This window comes from Fundulus heteroclitus, chromosome 13 (genome assembly GCF_011125445.2).
Source record: "Fundulus heteroclitus isolate FHET01 chromosome 13, MU-UCD_Fhet_4.1, whole genome shotgun sequence".
NCBI classification, from domain to species: domain Eukaryota; kingdom Metazoa; phylum Chordata; class Actinopteri; order Cyprinodontiformes; family Fundulidae; genus Fundulus; species Fundulus heteroclitus.
In genome coordinates this window covers 5,241,112-5,251,486 of record NC_046373.1, presented here as the reverse complement: position 1 = coordinate 5,251,486, position 10,375 = coordinate 5,241,112, and the positions used below count along the sequence as shown (strand labels likewise).

Here is a 10,375-nt window from a genome sequence, read left to right as displayed (position 1 = left end):
AACCATGATAATTAAACCTTGATAGGGATTAGGTAACTGGAAAAAACAGGTTATGAGACAAAACCGCACTTATGTGTCATAAAGCTTAATTAGTAGATTGAAGAAGATCAACGTCAGATGAAAAACAAACTTTAAACAGCATAGGTAGAATTTAGCTGTTTTTTTGCACTCAGTTCTCAAAAACATGTGTGGTTAGCCAAAAATTATCTCATTTTAATTTATTAGCTCTCAGAGCACGTGTCAAACTCAAGGCCTGTGGGCCAAATCCGGCCCGTCAAGGCAATTTATCTGGCCCTCAAGAGCCAAGAAAGTATATAGAAAAGTATATAAGTGGAGACATATATTGTTTTAAAGTGTATAAAGTGGCTGAAACTGTGCTTTCTGTAGCAAACTCTGTAGTAACAGCATCCTGCCACTAGATGTATGTCTTTCCAAAACACTTTAGAACAACTCAGAAATGTCCAAAATAAGAAAAAGTGATGCAGAATGATGAGTTTAAAGTTTAACTCAACCCAATATAAATTGTTTTGCAAATAAATTGTTCAAATAGGCCTAAGGGTGCTAATTTTATGTTACTGATTTTTTTTTTTTTTTTTTTTTTCCACATTTTTATGTGAATGGGAATGAAATTCTGAACTCAAAAGAGTTACCTATGCAGTTGCAACCGGCCCTTTTATTGACTTCATGAAGCCAAAGTGGCCCAATATAGAAATGAGTTTGACACCCCTGACTCAGAGCATTGGCTTTTCAACCAACCCCACCTATGAACATACTGAGAAACAAAAGGTGAAAAAAATACAAGTACATAACAGCCCAATTAAAACATACCAAAAAATGGATAAGCACTGTGAAAAGTAGATTTATTTCAACTGTGATGATAAGAAGGAATCAAAAGAGCAGAAGAAGATGGTAGAGCATGAAGAAGAACTGAAGCAGGAAATATCTTTTCTCAAAGCTGTGTGGGACGCTTTTCGATCACTGCTCACAGATCAGGGCTTTGCGATGGCCACTCCGAACCTTTGACTTTGTTGTCCTGGAACTGGATGCGCAAAATAAATGATGTCAAGAACAAAATATCTACAGTTGGTAAAATAAGTATTGAACAATCATAATTTTTCTAGGAAGATAGTTCTAATAGTTCCACTGAAATGAAATGAAAAACCGAACACATGAACAAAAGGATAGGCAAATAAGGCACAGACAGGGATGAAAGCAGCTGAAATCTAGACACAAGTAACTTTTTAAGCCTACTTCATGCTGTCGGACAGGTCCTAATCAAGCAACTTCTTAAATGTATAGGTCTAGAAATGATCAGGCCCGAGTATGTTAAGTGAAACAGACCTCAAAAGCGGTAAATCACTGTTATTATTTAACTAAGGGACATATGCTAATTTATATAGAGCGAGGATGGTTTGGTTTTGAAGTTAAATAATTATTTAAAACTTTTTTATTTATTCAACTCGTCTTTGGGTGATGCTAGAAAATAAGAGGAGAACAAAGAGCCAAAAAAAGCATAACAGGGATAAACAGCCTTTTAAAAAAAAAAAAAACTGTATGATTTAATAATTTTACGTCAGACAACCCCAATTTTAAAAGGGTGAACACAAAATCTTTGTATCCACTGTATTCATAGCTGCAGTGAATGCTTGTTTATACACTACAGTGCTTTTGGTAAAATCTGATTTGTGGCATAAAACTTAATATCGATTAGGTATAACAGGTTTGCAGTCAAAACCGCCAAATAGTGCCTTCCATTACTTCCTATTAAGGGATACAATTTACAATGTCCTGCTGGTGTTTAACGTTCCTGTAAGTGGAATAATTATTACATAGATGTGATGAGGAGCACTCCAGCCGTTCTTAAGTAGCTGTCCACATCTGTACCTCCTATGTCACTGAACAGTGATCAGGATCTAGATTTGAGGTCCATTCACCATTTTAAGGTGGATATTCCTGAACATTTTAATCTCATTCTGGGTTAAAAAAAAATTATCTTTTACTTTATATTTTTCATGGAACATTACTAACTTCCTTTTAACCAAGACAAAATGGAAAGGGCAGAATAACTGTGAGCATCAGTTTGTGAGCCCCCCCTGCTGTTATAACTGCAACAGTACAGACATAAAGAAACTTCAGGCAGAAGCAAGTCTTTTAAGACATAGTCACATGTTGAAAATCTAACCTCTTTACAATGCCAGTGTTCAAAATAAATTATGGGTGCACACATATGGTGTTTCTCGATTTTTGTTCACAATAGTGACCTTGTTCAAAGCTCTGAATACATCACTAGACATTCATCAATCTACATACCCATTTATGGTGTTACTGCCAATGATTTGTTTATATTCTATTGATCCCTATTAACTCATTGTGCTTCTGAACTATCACAAAACACATTTTGAAACTTTTGACCTGAGGTCATGATCCACAAGATTCTAAGTGAAGAAAAAGTTCAAGCTTAGGTCATGAGGGGTACGTTCCAGGAAGAAAGTTAACACTCAGCAATGAGAGGAAGAAATATCCACCTACAGAGCTGCATTGGGACAGCTGCTTTGGTTGGACAGATGTAGCTGCAAATTAAGTGCTTGGTGGAGGAGTCTGGAAAATGTTAAGAAAAAAATGAAGTAAATATTTAATTACCTATTTGTGTTAACGCTGAAGTTAGTTCTAGGAAATGAATCAGTTAAATTGTTTGTTAAAGGTTATTATCCCCACCCTTCAAATTATGATGATTAATTCAGCAAAGGCGAGAAGATGAGTCGATCCTGAACAGAGGCTCTTGCACCCCAAAAATGGCCGAAGTCTTCACAGAAAGCATCGTCAATATGCTGCTTATGGACATGAGACCAATATGGTAGATGAAGGGTGTGTGTGTGTGTGTGTGTGTGTGTGTGGGGGGGGGCTCCTCTCTGCTCTTCTCTGGGATGGGGGAGGCAGTTATCCCTGTGTTGGTCCCTCTTGGGCACCTTTGCTCTGGGGGGGTCCATTCGGGCATCTGGGGTTCCGGGTTCCCCTTGCGTCTGCCTCGGTCCTCTGGAGGGCAGGTCTTTGGCTCCTCACAACCACTATTGAGCATTTTTCTTATCGATAAACCTTAAATATACAAGGGCACTTGTTTAAACACCTACAGGTGCTTGGACTCAAGTGTTTACAGATACACTTCTATACAGAAAAAAAACCTTATCAATAGCTTTAGCTAACACTTTATACATCCCGTAATAAATTATACTGTGTATTTCTCAGTGATGTTATGAAGGCTTGGTTGTTTGTACCTGTAATACTTGTTTATTGACTGTTTATAAAATGTAATGGACTCAATGGGCTACACGGAAAATGTATTTGAAATTTGAAAGGTGTGCAGTTTCATTTATGATTTTATTCACTTCAGATACCTGGCAACTGGTGACTCCTTCACCACCATCGCGTTGTGCTGTAGAGTGGGGATCTCCCGTGTGGCAGACATTGCGCCAGATGTGCCAAATGCCATTTTGGACAACCTGGTGGAGGAATTTAAGCCGGTTCAAAAGGTTGCTGATTGATAGGAGATTGCTCTGGGCTTCCAAGAGAAGTGGAACTTTCCCAACTGTGTGGGAGCAGAAGACGGGACACGTGTGGTGATCCTGGCACCTTTTAATCCAGGTTCCCAGTATTTTAATTATAAGGGAACATACGCTGTTGTACTTTTGCCAGCTGTGGATGCAAGATATCTTTTTAGGGTGGTGGACGTTGGAGCTTTTGGCTGAAATAGTGATGGGAGGGACCCTTGCTGTTTCCATGCGGGTAGAAAAGCTACATCCCCCAGAAGAAATTCTTCTCCCTGGCACCAGTCGCTTGGGGCCCATGCCACATGTCTTTGTAGGTGACGAAAATTTCCCGTTCAAATACCTTATAATTACATGAGAACTGGAATAATCCCTGGTTTTCTAATCACATGCAGCTTCACATTGTATAAAATAGCCTCATCATTAGCTGATTACTGGTTTTGTAGCATTGAGTTGACTATTAAAACTATTTAATTATTGATTCATATTAAATTGGAGTTTGTATTATATATGTTCTTTTTCCTTATTATATTTTTACAGGAAGAATGCGCCGAGACCATGACCGGGAAGAAACCTCTCCCAACCAAAGAGGATCTTTGACTACCGTCCGTGATTGGAGTGAGCCCTGAAAATGTGGATGCAGTTGTGAAAGCTGCAGTGGCCCATCACAATTTCCAGAGGTGGATCTTCACAGCAGAAAGTCCTGGCCCACCGGAATGACATGGCATCCCTGCACTGCAACAAGCCAGAAGAGCAGGTGCCAACAACGCCACCCAGGAGGCCGCAGCTGTACGGGAGGCCTTCACAAGCTACTTCTCCTCAGCCGCTGGTTGAGTGCCCCGGCAATTATACGTGATAAGTTTCCTGACTTTAAACTTTTACAGATATGGTGCTGTGAAATATATATATATATATATATATATATATATTTCGATATCTTGCTCTTGGATAAATGCTATTCCGCAGCCACACCAGCAGGTGGCAGCACCAGACCTGTTTCTCTGCACTAAGCAACAGGAAGCGGTTGTGCTAACAGAAAAACAACCATATTAACGTTTCTATTTTATCTGATGTGTTTAAAATATTTATAAATTGAAAGAAACTGATTAATGTTCTGCATATTAACTTTATGTTGAGTTCTTGCTGTTTTGTTGGCGGTTAAAAATAGAAGAAACGTGTTTAGAAGGCTAACGGCTTTAGCTTTGGTTATGCAGCATTGAATTGTGGGTAACCAAAAGGCGTTTATAAAACGTTAGATCTATCATAAGTGCTGCTTTGTAGCACACAGTTAGTCAGAGATGGTCAGAGATGGTTTAACGGGTGTAGAATAGCAGCTTCCAGGCTGCGGTTTTGTCAGCTGACAGAGTGACGGCACCATGACCCATGAAGGTGTGTGTGTGAAAGACATGGCAGAGTGTGACGTGAACAACTCATACTTACCTGGCAGGAGAGATACCATGATCAAGAAGGTGGTTCACCCATGGTGAGGCTCAGCCATTGCACTCTGGGCTGTGCTGACCTATGCGAATTCCCCAAATGTGGGAATCTCGACTGCATAATTTCTGGTAGTGGGGGACTGCGTTCGCGCTCTCCCCTGATTTATTGTAAAAGAAAATATTATTAACAGCTCATCTGCATGTAATCAGACAGTAACAGTTACACTATTATTAGAGCATTATATACATCAAGTCCAACGTTGATGTAACCTTGGCCGTTTCGTAATTAACTTTCAAGTACGTTCGTGGCAAGAACACAGGAAGTACGGACTTTAGGAGAACGGGAGCGCGCACAACGTATGTACTCGTGACGTCACCACACGCACAGCTCGTCTGGATTCCACTTCCTGTCATTAGTAGTCTTGATGATAATAAATTATTACTTATATTGATCATAAAATGAAATAATTGTATGAATAATGTATTCATAGTTTAATGTTAGAGGTAATATTTTGTGTTAAATAAATTATAATTTAAGTTCTTTAGCTTTTTTTAACATACAAATCTATTTATACACTACACCATATTTTATTGAAAACATTTTTAAAACAATATTTTTAATATGTAAAAAAAGCCTAAAAAAAATCTTGAAAAGTTACGCCGCGGTGCATTCTGGGAAAGCGGACCCATTTCATATTTGTATGGCTTTGTAAATATTGCTTGGAGTTAAATTATTCTGTTCAGAGTGGGGTTTTTTCCCAATCCACCTCTTATGATATTACATCTGTCAATCCTCGTGTAATTTTGTTTGTTTTGTGTGCATTTACCTGTTGCTTTAATTCTACAAATTTTCCCATTGTGGGATAAATAGATGATTATCTCATGTTATCTTTGCAGATAAGCTATTTTAGATACTCCTTATATTACCATATAACAAAAGAAAGGACTTTTGGCCTTTTGGTGTTTAAAGTGCTTTATAAATACAATTGGTATGACATGTCACAGCTAACAGAACGGCAAACCAGGTGTAGAAAAAAGAGAGAGAACAAAAAGTTAAAACTTGTGAATAGCAGCATAACTACAGAGATAGCTGAGATTAACCCAAACCACTCTAACTATAACAGGGTGGCCGCGGGTCCTTAAAAAGTCTTAAAAAGTCGTAAATCAATTTTCCTCAAAATAAGGCCTTGAAAAGTATTAAATTGTCTTAAATTAATTGTGCATGGGTCTTAAATATTTGTGTGTCATGTCACCGTGAAAATGCGGGCAATCTGTTCTGCTAGGTCGAATATTTTTTTACGATAGCCTATGCGCTGCGTTGTCGATGGCCGTTTCTCAATATGCGTTCTTGAGCGGTCTCGTGTGCTCGTGACACGTCATCAGCCTCAGACCGAGCACTGTTCCAATTGCAGAGAACGCCAAACCGAGAACGTGACGAATTCCCCGGATGTTGTTCTTGCCCGCCCTCTTTATCGAGCATGCATCAGAGCAGACTTGTGCGTTCTTCAGACTGACCGCTTGCCCAGAATGCACCGCGGCCACAGCTTGATTCGAGACAGCGCAAACAGAGCTCACAGCGGTAAGTTAAAAAATTCCCTTTTCTGCTGCTGTTGTTCAAAAGTACGTTTTAAGATTGTTTGAGGCGAGAACATTATCTTTTTAAGGTTCCCTATCTGGCCTGTTTACAGAGTTAGTGCGTAATCTAAAAAAAATAGTCCGACGTTGAGCGGAGCAGAGTGACCCGCAGACCTCCGAGGGAAACCGCAGCCAGGGCTGATGTTAGTCCGTTTTTAGTACACTTCTGTTGGCCAAGTAGTGTGCGTAGTACCGCTGGCTATGTTTTATTTGTTTTGTGTTTATCTGACTGACGTGAGTTGCTTCATTAACTCAATACTTGTTGGAATAAATTGTAAATGTCTCCCAAGACCGACAGCAGCATATAAAATAATAAATAAATAAAATCTACAAATGTTTTTCCTATCTGAGTTTCTTCTGAGTCAGGACACGAATAATTGAGAGGAGAAAGAGGGAAAGAAAACAATAGTAATAATAGTATATGAAAATAACAGACATTTATTTTATACAAATGTTTTATCTTTGTAACAGAATGAAGGTGTAATATATTCAACAAATTACCAGTTACTAACATGGTTTAAAACAAAGAAATACTTTCTCAAGTGCCAAGTTGTCTAATATTATTATTATTTTATCTTTTAATTTTGGTTGATTCAATAGTTGTCACACAAGTTGTATTATGTAAATGTCTTTGCACTTTGACAGCAGCTGAAATTGTAATTTATTTATGTTTTATTTATTTTTGTTCTGAAGGAACAGTATTTTATATATTTGCCTGATTTTATAAGCATTTGTTCATGGGACCTAAATGTTCTGAAAATATAGTAATAAATATAATTTAGGACTGTAATGACATGTTTGTTGTCTTTTCGCATTACACACATTTAGCCGATGTTCTTAAACTCAACCGTCATTTTGATTTGTATTTCCATCGTACGTTTGGTCTTAAATTTCATTTAGAAGTGGTATTAAAAGGTCTTAAAAAGTATTACATTTAACTTGTTTATACTTGTAGACACCCTGTATAAGCTTGGTCAAAAAGGAAAGTTTTAAGCCTAATCTTAAAAGTAGACAGGGTGTCTGCCTCACAGACCAAAACTGGGAGTTGTTTTCACAGGAGAGGAGGATTTGCCTCCCATTCTACTTTTACTCTAGGAACCACCAGCAGACCTGCAGCCTGAGAGCTTAAAACTTTCCTTTTTGACAAAGCTTATAGTTAGAGTGGTTTGGGTTAATCTCAGCTATCTCTGTAGTTATGCTGCTATTCACAAGTTTTAACTTTTTGTTCTCTCTCTTTTTTCTACACCTGGTTTGCCGTTCTGTTAGCTGTGACATGTCATACCAATTGTATTTATAAAGCACTTTAAACACCAAAAGGCCAAAAGTCCTTTCTTTTGTTATATGGTAATATAAGGAGTATCTAAAATAGCTTATCTGCAAAGATAACATGAGATAATCATCTATTTATCCCACAATGGGAAAATTTGTAGAATTAAAGCAACAGGTAAATGCGCACAAAACAAACAAAATTACACGAGGATTGAAAGATGTAATATCATAAGAGGTGGATTGGGAAAAAACCCCACTCTGAACAGAATAATTTAACTCCAAGCAATATTTACAAAGCCATACAAATATGAAATGGGTCCGCTTTCCCAGAATGCACCGCGGCGTAACTTTTCAAGATTTTTTTTAGGCTTTTTTTACATATTAAAAATATTGTTTTAAAAATGTTTTCAATAAAATATGGTGTAGTGTATAGATTTGTATGTTAAAAAAAGCTAAAGAACTTAAATTATAATTTATTTAACACAAAATATTACCTCTAACATTAAACTATGAATACATTATCCATACAATTATTTAATCTTATGATCAATATAAGTAATAATTTATTATCATCTAGACTACTAATGACAGGAAGAGGAATCCAGACGAGCTGTGCGTGTGGTGACGTCACGAGTAACTACGTTGTGCGCGCTCCCGTTCTCCTAAAGTCCGTACTTCCTGTGTTCTTGCCACGAACGTACTTGAAAGTTAATTACGAAACGGCCAAGGTTACATCAACATTGGACTTGATGTATATAATGCTCTAATAATAGTGTAACTGTTACTGTCTGATTACAGGCAGATGAGCTGTTAATAATATTTTCTTTTACAATAAATCAGGGGAGAGCGCGAACGCAGTCCCCCACTACCACAAATTATGCAGTCGAGATTCCCACATTTGGGGAATTCGCATAGGTCAGCACAGCCCAGAGTGCAATGGCTGAGCCTCACCATGGGTGAACCACCTTCTTGATCATGGTATCTCCCCTGCCAGGTAAGTATGAGTTGTTCACCTTACACTCTGCCATGTCTTTCACACACACACCTTCATGGGTCATGGTGCCGTCACTCTGTCAGCTGACAAAACTGCAGCCTGGAAGCTGCTATTCTACACCCGTTAAACCATCTCTGACTAACTGTGTGCTACAAAGCAGCACTTATGATAGATCTAACGTTTTATAAACGCCTTTTGGTTACCCACAATTCAATGCTGCATAACCAAAGCTAAAGCCGTTAGCCTTCTAAACACGTTTCTTCTATTTTTAACCGCCAACAAAACAGCAAGAACTCAACATAAAGTTAATATGCAGAACATTAATCAGTTTCTTTCAATTTATAAATATTTTAAACACATCAGATAAAGTAGAAACGTTAATATGGTTGTTTTTCTGTTAGCACAACCGCTTCCTGTTGCTTAGTGCAGAGAAACAGGTCTGGTGCTGCCACCTGCTGGTGTGGCTGCGGAATAGCATTTATCCAAGAGCAAGATACCATGTGGCAAATTAAAGGACGAAAATCCAGGTTTAACCTGCAAAAAAACAGATTCTACAGTTCTGTAAAGCTTCAGAAGCAGCCAGAACATCTTTCTACTCAAATCATGATTATACTGACTCGGTGAGAGGACAGACCGATGCTTGTTGCTCGTAGACGTTTCTTTAAATTGGCAAAAAGTTTGCCAACCCCCACTGTAGTTTTCATCATTTAAGTATTCCCTCCCCTTTTCCCACTTAAATGTTTTAGATCATTAAACACATTTTACTTTTTCAATTCAGTTTTATTTTGTATAGCTACAATTCACAACCCCTGTCATCTCAAGGCTCTTTACAAAGTCAAATTCAATCAAATCCTCCAGACAAATGGTCAAAACATTTTCTAAGGAAACCCAGCAGATTACATGGAAACAACACTGAAAAAAACCTGCGTAATTTATTACTATTACTTCTCTCATTGCTTGACTTCGTCATATTTTTAAAGACAGAGGCAAAAACCTTAGTTAGCTTCATGCTTCTGGACTCTAAACACCTGCATCCACAACCAAGTGCATTCACATATTTTATGAGGGAGTCTAAATACAGATGCAAATGGTTTGGTCATTGAAAAGTTTCTTGAATTACATTCACTGATTAGTGTTAATGATGGATGTCCTACTAGGTATGATTGTAATAGGAATTCAGATTTAACATCGGTGTTAAATGGAATGGCTGGAATTACATCTTGGGAGGTGATGAGTGATTCTCCTATTGGTATAGGACGGAGAACTTTAACCCCTGATGCTGATGTAAACCCACATACTCGGGTGTATTTAACCCCGCGGAGTTCTGCGCGTACTCAAGGCAGACTCTGCACAGACTCCGTGCATACAGATACGTGCAGAGCTCAAAGTTTACAACCGCGTACGCGGTGTCACACTATAGACTTCTTAGCCGCAAGAAGTCGTTACATCAAACTGTTTTATATGTGACACGAGCTTTATACACTGAGCTGCTCCAAGCA

General features: G+C 38.2%; 2 non-coding genes across 2 annotated transcripts; one reads left to right on the top strand and one right to left on the bottom strand.

Annotated features, from left to right (window-relative positions):
* The first annotated feature begins 4,974 nt into the window (after positions 1-4,974).
* LOC118565572 lies at positions 4,975-5,139 on the top strand. Its single transcript, XR_004932459.1, has one exon. It is a non-coding gene; the product is annotated as a U1 spliceosomal RNA (small nuclear RNA).
* Positions 5,140-8,719: 3,580 nt separating this feature from the next.
* Positions 8,720-8,884, bottom strand: LOC118565569. The gene has a single exon (XR_004932456.1). It is a non-coding gene; the product is annotated as a U1 spliceosomal RNA (small nuclear RNA).
* Between the last annotated feature and the right edge of the window lie 1,491 nt (positions 8,885-10,375).